The sequence below is a fragment of the Monodon monoceros genome, unplaced genomic scaffold, assembly GCF_005190385.1.
Source record: "Monodon monoceros isolate NGI ecotype Baffin Bay Population unplaced genomic scaffold, NGI_Narwhal_1 Super_Scaffold_7, whole genome shotgun sequence".
In the NCBI taxonomy this organism is placed as follows: Eukaryota; Metazoa; Chordata; class Mammalia; order Artiodactyla; family Monodontidae; genus Monodon; species Monodon monoceros.
The window spans coordinates 44615850-44627767 of NW_021703784.1; positions in this window are offsets into that span (position 1 = coordinate 44615850).

The following is an 11918-nucleotide window of genomic DNA, read 5'->3' on the forward strand; positions in this document are numbered from 1 at the left end:
AAAACTCACGGGAAAAAGCCAGGGTATGCGTGTGGGCGTGCATGTGTGGGCCGGGGCTCGGGCGCGCCCGCCCGCCCCCTGCCCGCGGCCCGCGGCCCGCGCCCCCGCCCCTCGCCGCCCGCAACCGGTCCGAGCCGGGCGCGCAGCCGGGAGGACGCGCGGCCTTGCGGCCCCGCGCAGGTGGCCCGCCGCCGGTCGCCTGTCCCGGCCTCTCCGTGCCAGCCCGCGCCGGCTCTCGGGGAAGGGCCCGCCCTGGCCGGGGACCCGCGCAACCCTTCCTGAGCGAGCCTGGGGCCTTCGCTGCCTGCGGTCCGCCGCCTGCTCGCAAAGACCAGGGGCCCCTAAAGTCGACAGCCGAGATCTGGGGCCGCGGGCCACACCTCGTGCGCGAAAAGCCCCTCCGCAAGTTTGAAGAGTTGGAGAGAAACCTGTGCGCTTCCCACCCCACATGCGCTTTGAGAGTTTTCAAAGTTTTGAGGTGATGCCCGAGTTCCTTCCCGCTTCACCCAGTCTCTCGGGGGCCTCGAAGGGGCGGAAACCCGCGATCCGGTGGCAGGACCGCCAATGCTTTGCATCCCCTGCAGCAGCGCCCAGTGCGGTGCTTGGGGCCCGGAGCAGGGCAGGGACTTGGCAGCTTCCAGTAACCGGCTGGGTAGGGAGCCCACAGGCCTCAGCTCTCTCTATCCGGGCACCAGCGGGTGGAGCCACCTCCTCACCCAGTGGGCAAGCGGCCCACAGAACGGGCAAAGAAGGTACAGATTACCCCTCTTTGACAGGTAAGGCAGGGGAGGAGGTTTTTCAGGGCTTAATGACTTGCCCCAATGCACTGAGGCCGCATTTTTTTTCTGTGAAGCCCTTTAGCCTGCCTGTCTCCCACCAAAGTCTGCTCTCAAAAAGAGAGGACTTAACAGGTTGTTTCACACCAACGTGTTAATGACAGACCAAGGTGCTTGTGTTTGCCACCGATTTTAAATAGGAAAGCCCCAACACATGTCGCTCTGTGGTGATTCTCAAATACGAGGGCACTATTTTAAGGGCAAAATTTTCTTAAACCAACCCACTCCTGGCTTAAATTATTTTCTTTTAAAACGTTGCATTACTATAAACATAAAATGAGATATAAACTTGTGTCATAGCTTTTGAACAACTCTGGAATAAAACCAAAACAAATTTATAAGTTAAATATAAAATTCTCCTCCCAGAGCTGTAAAATTTAAATTACTAATGTTTACTCAACTATTACTAGCAACATGTGGTACTGACTGCCCAGGTGTGAGTACATTTGAGCTCTGCGTGGCTCTACGACTCTTATGGTGTGGGAAGGGCCCTGTATTGACTCGATTTTCTCATCTCTTTCCTCCCTTCCAGGTACCACACCTCCTCTGCTCACACTCTATATTATTGTAATAGTTGGCTTTCATTTGACTCTGATACATAATTAGAGATTAAATTTGTGCTATTCCTTTCTTATTAGCATAACGAGTAAAGTGGTAAGTGTTGGTGGCAAGGCATAGCTCACACAGGCACTGAGATCACAAGGCAGTACTTGGTATCAGATGGTTATCCCAATGATCCAGAATGTGTTCATATTCATTTTTTTAATCATAACTATGAAAAAAATAAATTTTGGCTCTCCAGGTTCCATTTGGAGAAACACCATTGAAAGTCAAATACCTAACTTAATAGAGAAGGCGGGGTTGGAATTAGAAGGAGGGGAAGAAGGGAGAGACTTCCCAAAGCACCTATTACATGCAAAGCATTGTGTTAGGCACCAAAATAAAGAGATGGCCACAGGAAGACAGTCCAGCAACATAATTAAGAGTATGCCAGTGGCATTCAACTATGTGAGTACTATTCCAGGCTCTGCCTCTTATTAGTTGTGTAGCTTTTGGCTTGACCTTTCTGTGCCTCAGTTTTCTCCTCAGTAAAATGGCGACTACTTTAGAGCAATGTTTGAAGAAATGAATGAATTAATACACATAAAACGCTTAGCACATGGCCTGACACACAGTAGGCCCTTAATAAATATTAGCTGTTGTTACATCTGTTATGTAAAAAGAACGTGCCTTCTCTCTGCTTTGGAGCACCATCCTTCAGGAGCACCTCAACCTACTTAGACATTCATTGCTCATTTGTCCTGGTGGTTTCTGAAATTAGTGTCACCAGTTTAGGGAAGTAGAATCTTGGAGAACAAGATGATTTTATTCCCATCATTCAGAGAGAGCAACTGAAGCGCAGAAGGGCCCACTGTGCCCTCTCCTAGCTCCACTCCCAGAGCCAGCCTCAGGCCTATCGCCCCCTACCCAGACAGGAGCTCCAACTACAGATGACCTGTGGAACTGTGGGTTTGAACAAGCTCCACCCACTTCTCTTGTTTCCTGGAGCTGTCAGTAGTAAAACGAGAGGATGCTACCTGGCTCAAAGGTTGTCACTGCGATTGCCATAAGGACAGCAACAACAACGGATCTGTAGAGAACTTTGACGCCAAAGAGAAATGCCCTGTGTAGCAGGAGTCCTCATGCTGAGCCTAGATATTTGCTATTTTTTTTGTATTTGCCCCACTCCGCTGAAAAAAAAAAATACCACCAGATAAACCAGAACCCTCACTGCTTAAGAACTCAATTCAACTCTATAATCGTAATTCTCAAATACTTTTCATGAGTATGGCACTTGAGTTGTTAAAAACGCATTCAGGGCAAGGCCCACACATTTAGCGAGTGCTGTATAAGGTACAGGGGCTGTGAGAAAGAAAGCAAATATCCCTCATCTCAAGGAATTTATGCTTTGGATAGAAACGAAACAAAATCAAATACAGGAGAAAGTGAGATGTAGGCTGGATCAGGCTACAGCTAGAGAGCATGGAAGGGGGAATTATTAATTCCCACTCCGGCAGGTGCTAAAGTCTCCCATGAGGTGGTAGAATTTGAGCTGCAACTCAGAGGATGAAGACTTGAGCAAAGCTTCAACAAACATCTCATTGGGTTCCTCCACTGTGTAAATGAGGGCAATCTGGGGGTGAATGAAGAGGGCAGAACTAGGATGGGATTGTAATAATTATAGCTATGTTTGTTGAATGCATATTATGTGCCAGGTAGTGTGGAATATACTTTATTACATGTGAGACTGAGGTTCAAAGTGGTTAAATGGGTTACCCAGTGCTGTACCACTAAGAAACGTGGCTGTGAGTTCTGCCCAGTCTGTCCTACTCTTTCAGCAGGCTCCGCTGTGTTATATTGCTTCCCAGACCTGCCTTTTCTTGTGCTAACAATCAGGAGGTTGAATCAGTGGCTGCTGTCGCTTGAGCTCAAAATATCCTTTTGATTCTATCTTGCTTTTGTTCCAGTTATGCAATCACTTAGTAATGACCTGTTACATGGCCTCAGTGCAGGAGACAAGATGGGACTGAAAGATAATTAGAAACCTAGGGTGTGGCAGGGAGGGGGAAGACCCAACGCCAACTCTTTAAACTGCTAAACTCAATGTTAGTGCTGATTTTCTTTTTTTTTTTTTTTTGTGGTACGCGGGCCTCTCACTGTTGTGGCCTCTCCCATTGCGGAGCACAGGCTCCGGACGCGCAGGCTCAGCGGCCATGGCTCAGGGGCCCAGCCGCTCCGCGGCATGTGGGATCTTCCCGGACCGGGGCACGAACCCGTGTCCCCTGCATCGGCAGGCGGACTCTCAACCACTGCGCCACCAGGGAAGCCCTGATTTTCTTTTAATTGAAGTATAGTTGATTTACAGCGTTGTGTTAGTTTCAGGTGTTCAGTGCAGTGTTCAGTAATACATATATATCTATACTTTTTCAGATTCTTTTCCATGATAGGTTATTACAGGATACTGAGTATAGTTTCCTGTGCTACACAGTAGGACCTTGTTGTTTATCTATTTTATATATTAAATATAGTAGCGTGTATATGTTAATCCCAAACTCCTAATTTATCCCTCCCCTTAGTGCTTATGTTTCACGAGGCCGAGATCCGCGTGCAGCTTCAACAATTTGCCAGTTTGAAAGGTATCAATGAGGATTATTTCTAAGGAGATAAATTTACATATTTAAAAATCCTTTCCATCTGGTTTCTTACTTCTGTGGTGATAATATGGCTCTAGGAGTTCACTCAGTAAGTGGAGGTTTCTAGCTCCGTGTAGTGAGTGAAAAGAGAAATGGAGTGAGAGACAACACAGGGTTGGGAGAGAGGCATTCTCAACCTGTCTGGGTGACTTTGGATAAATCACCTCACTTAACCTGGATTTCGCATCTGTAAAAAGAGAGCCTAGATGACCTGCTCTTACAGCCTTTGAGTCTACAACATTGTAATTCTTATGGAAGGATGATCCACATATATTTTTATCTTTGGGCACCCAGCATGTGGTCCTAGGGTAGCAAAGCATGTGGAACTCTGGAGTCTGACTGGCTTGGACTCAATTTAGAATTCATTTAGTTGCTGGGTGATCCTGGGCAAGTTATGTGACTTTCTGCACCTCACTTTTCTCTTCTGTACAATGGAGCTTATTTCAGGCTGTTGTAAGGACTCAGTGAGATAATCAGTACAAAGCACATAGTACAGGGCCAGCACAAAATAAATTCTGAATTGGTATTACCTATTGTTATTATTATTATTACTACTGTTCCTCTAAGTGCTTAATAAATGTTTTAAAATTTGTTGAATGAGTGAATGAATCAATCAAATTGTTATAGTATCAATGCTAAAAAGTTTAATCCAGGCTTTCCAAGAAAAAAACTATCTTAAGACTTTTGTTCAACCCCAAGTCTTTTGTCATAGGTTTGGTTTGTAGGCAACAAAGAGTTTCCTAGTCTAGTCATCCCTTGGTATCCATGGAGGATTGGTTCCAGGACCGACGCAGATACCAAAGTCCAAGGATGCTTAGGTTCCTTATGGCATAGTATTTGCATATAACCTACAAACATCCTCCATATACTTTAAATCACCTCTAAGTTACTTATAATACCCAATATAGTATAAATGCTATGTAAATAGTTGCTGGTGTGGCAAATTCAAGTTTTGCTTTTTGGAACTTTATGGATTTTTTTTTTTCAAATATTTTTTGGTCCATGGTTAGGTGAATCTTTGGAGCACATGGATACAGAGGGCTGCCTGTACTGAATTTAGGAAGAGTTACAGATTCAAATGGGAGCCAGGGTTAGATTTTTGTCTCCTCTTCCAATCTCCCTATGGCACCATCAGTTCATTTATTCAACAAACATCTACTGAACGCTAACAATGTCAGGTCTATATATTTGTCAGTGTTTTAAGGGCAAAACCAGATTTTTGTCTCATGATGGTGGGATTTAAAACCTTGCATGATAAAAAATAAAACCACAACAAACTCCTATAATTTAAAAAAAAGAAAAAGCTAACAAAAAGAGCCACTAAAAATCATCTTTATAGCACTTAATAAAACAAAATAAATGTATTTGTATTGTACTTAAAACTTTAAAAAAATTCCTGTTTTTGTTACGTATAGATTACTCATTTGGAAATATAAGTAATCAGTACACTATGAATATAAATATGTAAAGTTATATAAAACCTTAAAATATAAAGTAGTTGTAGAGTTAAATTGTCACATTGGTACATATGGTAACCTAAAAAGAAAAAAACAAAAAGCTGTTCAAAAAAACAAAAACAAAAAAAAGGCAAAGGAAAGCTTTACTCTAATCCTACATATAGCAATCTAAAATTATTAGGAAGAAAAACAGGCTTTGGCAATTTCCTGTATACCGTGGGCAGTGTTCTAGACTGAAAAATTAGAAACATTTTGAAATAACTGTGTGTTTCTCATTTTTCTCTGTTCAAATTCAGAAAGTCTCCGGAGGCCAGTGCTGGACTTCTCTGATGTACTGTAACTTGCATACTGGATCTCATGATCAAGAACAAAAGAGAAAAAAGATTTTTTTTTCTTCCTTTAACTCAAGGAGAAGCAGCAGAGCTGCTGGCCTTGAAATAGACTTTAAAAACCTTTTGATATTCTCTTTACATTTACGTTATTAAAATTTCTTCCAAATCTCTATAACTTTAAAAGGCATTTTTGGAAAATCCTTTCGTTTTTAATTTATGTTCATATTTATCCATATATATTGGATTCTTTCTTTTCTGTCTTATAAGGAGTAATCTTTTATGCAGTTAAGTATGGGGTCTGGATATTCAAATTCAGTGTCTTTTCATGAGGTTTCTCCTTTTTCCTGGCAAATTCTACTCATCCTTTAAGCTTAAACATCAGCTCTTTTCTGAAGGCTTCCAAACCCTTCATTGCTAGATAAGGAGTTCATTCTCTGTTTTCAGAGAATTGTATTGAAATTATAGCTTACATTGTAACTATATATTTTCATTTCATGTTCAACCTCAAGCAGTCCAGAGCTTTTTTTTTCTTAAAAATCGTTATACAGTCTTTCTTTCCTCCCTTTCTCCCTCCTTCCCCCCTCCCTCCCTCCCTTTCTCCTTCCCCCCTCCTTCCCTCCCTTCCTTCTTTCCTTCCGGCTGTGTGGGCTCTTCATTGCTGTGCGCAGGCTTCTCTACTTGTGGCCTGCACGCTTAGTTGCGGTATCTGGGAACTTAGTTCCCCGACCAGGGATTGAACCCAGGCCCCCTGCATTGGGAGCATGGAGTCTTAACCATTGGACCACCAGGGAAGTCCCGGTCCAGATTTTCTGATGAGTGGGAACTCTGTCTTGTTCTTCTAGTCCCTATGGTTTCCCTCTGTAGTCTAACAGAGCCTGGCTCAGGATAAAGGCTCCATTAATTTTTACTTAATAAACGATTGAATGATGAATGAGTAAAATTCTTTTGCTTTTTTAATTTATTTAATTAATTTATTTTTGGCTGTGTTGGGTCTTCGTTGCTGCACACGGGCTTTCTCTACTTTTGTTGAGCGGGGGCTACTCTTCGTTGCAGTGTGTGGGCTTCTCATTGCGGTGGCTTCTCTTGTTGCGGAGCACAGGCTCTAGAGCACAGGCTTCAGTAGTTGTGGCTCGCAGGCTCAGTAGTTGTGGCTTGAGGGCTCTAGAGCGCAGGCTCAGTAGCCGTGGTGAACGGACTTAGTTGCTCCGTGGCATGTGGGATCTTCCCGGACCAGGGCTTGAACCCATGTCCCCTGCGTTGGCGGTGGCTTCTTAACCACTGTGCCACCAGGGAAGCCCCTTTTTTTTCAATATGGTAGTAACATGTCATAGAACAGTGGAGTTCTGTAGGATACAGTTTGTGAAAAACCATCCATAAGCTTAGCCCCACTTCCAGGAGTAAACCACCTCTGTTCCCAACACGTGGTTTGTGCTTTTTTGCCTCATTGCCTTTGCTTGTATTTGAAACTGTTTCCTTCATATCCACTTGTCTCAATTCTACTTTTTAAAAAAATTGAAGTATAGTCGATTTACAATATTGTGTTACTTTTAGGTGTACAGCATAGTGATTTGGTATTTTTACAGATTATACTCCATTATAGGTTATACAAGATAATGGGTATAATTCCATGTGCTATGTAGTAAATCCTCGTTGCTTATCTATTTTATGTATAATAGATTGTACCTGTTAATCCCATACCCCTAATTTGTCCCTCCTCCCTTCCCTCTCCCCTTTGGTAACCACTAGTTTGTTTTCTAAATCTACTTCTATACATTTTTAAAAGGCCTAACACTGTGTCACATCCTCTACAAAGTTTTTTTTTTTTTTTTTTTTGCGGTACGCGGGCCTCTCACTGTTGTGGCCTCTCCCGTTGCGGAGCACAGGCTCTGGATGCGCAGGCTCCGGACGCGCAGGCTCAGCGGCCATGGCTCACGGGCCCAGCCGCTCCGCGGCATGTGGGATCTTCCCGGACCGGGGCACGAACACGTGTCCCCTGCATCGGCAGGCGGACTCTCAACCACTGTGCCACCAGGGAAGCCCTACAAAGTATTTTTTTAATTGGCCTTTGATTTCCCATAACACTTTCTACAACGTTCTCATGGCTCTAATGATTTTATTTCTTTTATTATCAGTTTACCTCTCTTCTCCCTTACCACTGAATACTATGGGTTTGAATCTCTGGTCTGCATCTCTTTTGCTGGATGTATCAGCCGGGATCTTGACAGAAACCCAATTTGCCTTTGATTGGTTCAGATGAGGAGATTTTATTGAAGTGGCTACTTGTGGAGGTGAGGACAGGGTGGAGGGAACAAGCAAGGACAGAGCACCCAGTGTCTAGCAACAGGCAGAAGCCATCACTGCTCTTGGGATGGGAAGTAGAGGGAGGGAAGGCTGTAGCAGAGCTGGGGGAGTGAGCGCCCAGGTCCAGGGCCTGCTGCCAGGAGCCATGTGTCTATGGAGCAATGCAGCCGCTGCAGGAAAAAGGGGATGAGTGGGAAAGAAACATCCTGACCTCTTCTCCCACCCTCTTATCTCTGGAGCCTGCCAAAGTCAGCTCACAAGGGAGCTGGGCTGTGCTGTCCGTAAGGCTCAGCCTCCTGGGCACAGGGCAGGGCAGTGAAGGGTGGAGAATTGCTGGGAGGCAGACAGAGAATAACTAGCACACTGGGAGAGGCTCCATTTCCTCATCTGCAAGATAGGGTAGTGACAGTACCCTTCTCCCGGGGTTATAGTGAGGATTAAATTAGGAAGTGCATCAAAATACTTCTCAACATATGTGGTGCCTGATTCTACTCATTAGCTACTTATTATTATTATTTACAAAAACAACTCTTCGGATACTCCTAGTGTAAAAGCTAATTGAGGAAGGTATCATGTGTTGGTTATTTTGTAGCCCTTACACATCCAGCCCAAAACACTGTTGTAGCATGGCCCAAAATAGATGGCATTTTGTAGGTGATGGGGGAGGCCTTTTTTTTTTTAATTTTTAAATTTTATTTTATTTATTTTTTTATACAGCACGTTCTTATTAGTTATCCATTTTATACATATTAGTGTATATATGTCAATCCCAGTCTCCCAACTGAGGAGGCCTTTTGGACAGGGGTAACAGGGAAGGTTGTTTGGCTGTTTGGACTGACATCATCAGCCAATCTGACCTTGAAAACAGACAACAGTGAGATCAATTTGAGACTTATTTTTAGTTTTCAGCAGACTTTTTGGGCACTTCGTAGACCTAGTCCGAGGCCTCTAGTCTTTCTTTACCTCAGCAGAGGGGAGAGTTACCGAAAAACAAGCCTGCTCACCAGGACTGGCATTCCATAGCCATCCCTGGGAATGGTAGTGATTCCTCATATTTTGAAAGCAAAGTAAGGATGGCCAGTCCAGGGTTTAATGCAGGCAGGTTTGTATCTGTGGAAGCCATTTGCTTCCTGCTCTTTCAGACCAGTAACCTGGTTTATTTCAAACACAGGATCAACTGGCTTCTGCTCCCCTTGGTACACAGATTAGGGAAACCACAAGAATAGTCATCCGTGTTCTTTTCACTTCAGAGCCTGCAGAACGCCTTGGAAAGCCAACTGACTCTCCACCTGAGACCAGAAAGGCCGATTCAAGAGAAAGTCCTTTCACAGGAGCTGGGGGTGGGGTGAGGTGTGAGGTGGGGACTCACCCACATGGAGGCAAGTGGGTGTCGGAGCTGGTGACTGCAGCTTGTGCTCTTGGGGGAAGGGCGAGTTCGCAGGGTGACAGAGCAATGAAGGTCACGCTGGGAGGAGAGTCCCGTACTGACACCAGCAGCTGCAGGTGGGGACTCCCTTCAAGGAGGAGTGACTTTATCCGGGTTTCCAGCAGACTAAAATTAGTGAGGACACTTAGCTCCCAGATCTTGTGGGATCTCTAAGTAGTTGCTCACATTATTGTCCCCGTCCCTGAAAAATCAAGACCCAAGCCAGAACTGTTAAGAAATGGCTCTGAAGCTGCTCCACCCGCCAGCCTCACACTGCCCTCGTGGCCCAAGCGTGGGTCCTCTGGCTTTTCCTAGAGCACACGAGCGTTTCATCTCTTTACTCAAGGCTGGCCGAGGGCCTGTTTGGACAACTGTGTGCAGCCAGAGCAAGGCCTTACTTGCCACATAAGCAGTAGGTTCACTCCATTAAACAGAGGAGTAATAGGTAATAGAGTAGTTTGGGGATTATGCCATCAATAAAAATTAGCTCCTCCTTTAAAACTCTTGACACCCTCCAATCTGCTTCTGACCCTCATCTTTAGGTGATTATTATTATTTTTTTTTCTTTTCGGTACGCGGGCCTCTTACTGTTGTGGCCTCTCCCGTTGCAGAGCACAGGCTCCGGACGCGCAGGCTCAGCGGCCATGGCTCACGGGCTCAGCCGCTCCGTGGCATGTGGGATCTTCCCGGACCGGGGCACGAACCCGTGTCCCCTGCATCGGCAGATGGACTCTCAACCACTGTGCCACCAGGGAAGCCCTTTTAGGTGATTATTGTCTTCTATAAAAATTTTAAGAGAGACTTCCCTTGCAGTCCAGTGGTTAAGACTTCGTCTTCTAATGTAGGGGGTGCAGGTTCGATCCCTGGTCAGGGAGCTAAGATCCCACAGGCCTTGTGGCCAAAAAATCCAAAACATAAAACAGAAGCAATATTGTAACAAATTCAATAAAGACTTTAAAAAATTTTTTTAAAATAGACATTTTAAGAAAGGTACAGTGTTTCCAAATTGCTACAATTAACAGTACAGTTTCCATTAAGAAGATCTTAGAAATAAAATATTCATATAATAAATCTCAAGAAACAGATTTGAAAGTTGACCTATATAATATATTCTTTGTAATTGTGGCAAAAACAAAATAAAGCAAAATAAAAACAAGCAAAAAATTATCTCTTCTTAGCAATGTGACACCATCCCAAGATGATATTTTTTTTGTTTTAACGTTGAAATGAAAAAGGCACTTGGCTTCAATCCAGGAAGACCCAGAAGGCCCAGCCCTGTGCTAAACCATTATGACCTCATGGTTGTGTAAATTGCATACTGGTGAAGTGAGGTTATCCAAACTATCTTCTCTTTCAGAACAAGAGATGGCAATGTCTCTCTTTTTTTTCCTCTTTTTTTTTTAAAGCAATGCAATAAAATCAAACTATTTAATGCTTAAAACCCTTTCTGCAGGAAAATTAATAACAAATAAATGACAAGTCTTTGATTTGTTAGACCACTCTGAAAAGTTGATTGCTGACTTCAAGGCAAATTCCAGTCCTGGTAGCAGCCCTCCAATCTCAGCCCCAATCATAATTTTATTATCAACACTTTCATCCCTGCCCCATGATCCCAAATCTTCAGGGAATTGAAGTTCACTCAGAGTTTGAGCATTCTTGATCTGAGCTTGTTAGGAATCAACCTTTGTATTTACTCTAAGACCTGCCTGACTAGAGTAGAAAGCATGAGTGAACCAATAAAATTGTTTTGTGTAAATTTAGAGTTTAAAAAGTTTTTTTGGTAAAAGTATTTATAGCATTAGTATAAAGTTCATTTTCACAATAATGGCTATTTATTATCTACCAGGTACCAGACACTTCCCACTGCTTATTGTATTGGACCAAATAGCTCTGAGCAGTAGGAACACATATCCTTCCTTTTGCTGGTAAGAACGCAAGGCTCTAAATAGTTAAGTAAAATTCCCAGTTTGAAATGTTGGAGAAGGGATTCAAACCCAGGACTCTCTACCCCAAATCCATGTATCATAAAGTTTCCCATATTGTTCCTGTTAGAATGGTTTCAGATACAAGTAATGGAAACCCCTGACTTACGCTGGCTTAAATGACAATAAGGAAGTTGATTATCACACATGTCAAGAAGTTCAAGGGTAGGGTGATTTCAGGTAAGGGGAACTCAAGGCTCCAGCTCTGCTTCTCTTGGCTCTGCAATTACCATATCCAATTACATCCAGAGGAAAAAAAAGAGGAGCTTCTCTTCCTATGTCTCTCAGGAGCAAGACAGTAATACCACTTCCCAGACCTCTCTTCATATCACTGAGGTGGGGATTCAATGG